Genomic DNA, 2,221 nt, shown 5'->3' with positions numbered 1-2,221 from the left:
TAAAGCTTCATACATCACAAGATCACAGCCAGAAAGCAAAAGCAAAAATAGTTTTGTATGTAGTTCATCTTCAAGGCCTGCAACTACTTGGCCTTAAGTATGTGAATACTCCAAATGACTTCAATGATACAACTCACACACTTAAAAATTAAGCATCAATTTAACTGTTTGCAGGATTCTTTAACTGGATGCATAACAGTCTACTAAAGAGAGCAGTCATATTACCTCTTAGCCTTTGTTTTGGTAGGCTAAACAAGCCTAGTTCTCTGCACAGAATTCCTCTGAAGTCAATGTGACTCCATAAAGGTATAAGACTCTGCCCACCCACATAGTCCTCAATGTAGGGTCTGAGCCAAATTTTGATTAAGGTCAAGGGGGGCATTTGAACTCTGGTTTGGGGTGAACAGTAGTCCTGGTTGGGAATTTTTTTCAATATTTTTCCCACTTCCAAAAGAAAATGTAGATTTTTGAAAGCTGAGCTGTTCATCAGAAAAAGTTTCTATAAATATGCCAATTTTAAAAAGATTTTCAAAAAAAAAATTAAATGGTCAATATGAATAGTTTTATTTTCTAATTTGAAGTGGCATTTTATATTAAAATGTTAGTTATACCAAAGGCTAAATCAAAAATGGTCAAGATGAAAACAAAATATTTCAAAATCATTAAAATGAAATCTTCTGATTATTCCAATCCCAATTTTGGGGGGTTACCATTTCTCAAAATTATTGAGACTGTGGTATAGAAAAAAATTGAAAGCAGAATTTTAAATTAAAACAGAAAAGGTATTTCCTGTTCAGCATTAATAATGAGCCTTAAAGGACCTGCAATGCCTCCTTGTAAAGTGTGAAAAACTGCTCCACGAAGGGCTTGAAATTTTAATACCTAGTCAGCCGATTTGAGTGTGTGGCAGGGCACTGTTTGTGCCTGCCACTTTAAGGGCCTGAATCTAGCAGCCAGCAGGTGCCTGATTATGCCAGCCATTTTAGATTCAGGGCTGCCTATATAACTAGGGCATTTTGCTACCTGGCAGGCCAGGCAACAACATTGCCTGACTGCAAGGATCATCTTGGAGGTAAGGGAGGAGCTGTAGGGGATGGCTAGGAGGCTCCTGGTCTGGAGCATGACCTAAAACTGCACCCTGCCAGGAGTGGGTGACCTGGTGGGGCTCTCAGTGGCATGGGAGCCCCCAGGAAATACCAGGCCAGTTACCACCCTGCTGAAAGGTGGATCAGGGTGCCTTAAGCCCAGTTTCCACTTTCGGGTGGGTTGGGTGACACTGGAGGTAGGGAGGCCAGGCATAGCTGTGGCCACCTGAGCCCTATGGGGTACAAGATCCCAGTGAGAGAGAGTGGGGTCTAGACATGGCTATGGCCACCTGAGCCCACCAGGGAGGAAAGCCCCGTGGCCCCAAGTGAAGGGGTGGTGTGGAGTCCTGAGTGAAGGGGGCACAGATGGGGAGCCCCAGTAAAGGAGGAGAAGAACCAGAGGGCTGAAGGCCCAGTACATGTATATACACATAGTGTTGCCCCGGAAGGGGCCAGAGTATACTTAGACCTGGTCGGGTAATTGGCTGGCCACTACTCTGGTGAGGGTTGTGGGAGAGGCCCAACAGATGCCATCCAAGGAATGGACTAGCTAACCCTATGGCCAAAAGGGGGCCTGCTCCAATAGGGAGCAAGGTGGCATAAGTTGGTGATACATGGAAGAGACCCTGTGAGAGAGGGTGGAGTATGTGAGGCCCGAGTGAGAGGCAGGCAGTGTGAATGTGTGGGTGACTGATGCCTGATGGCGTGGCCTAAGCTTGCTCTGGTGGTAGGCCGGGAGCACTGTAACATCTGGATGCCATCTGTGTGGCATCGGCTGCAGTGTAGGGGAGGTATGGAGCCGCAGATAGTGCCCTCTGGCATCGGGGCAGGAAATGGGCAGCCTCCTGCCTAATTAAGATAATTAATTAATTAATAACAAGGCATGGCAGGGGAGTCAGGTGGGGGGCATGCCCAAAGGCAAGTGGGGAACCTAGCATGGTGGCGAGGCGGGGAACCCCATCTTGCTACACAGTGCAATAAGCATATTATTCTATTTAGAGCTGGTAGCGTCATATATACTTAAAGATCACTAACATTTTCCAATGTGTAGGAAATGGTTGCCAATAACAACTGAACAGCTGTCAAACTTAAATTGTTTAGGCAGAAATGTTTTGTGCTAGATGTCTGTCTGAAGC

This window comes from Gavialis gangeticus, unplaced genomic scaffold (assembly GCF_001723915.1).
Source record: "Gavialis gangeticus isolate Ggan-Ray unplaced genomic scaffold, GavGan_comp1, whole genome shotgun sequence".
In the NCBI taxonomy this organism is placed as follows: Eukaryota; Metazoa; Chordata; order Crocodylia; family Gavialidae; genus Gavialis; species Gavialis gangeticus.
This window is presented reverse-complemented; position numbering follows the sequence as displayed.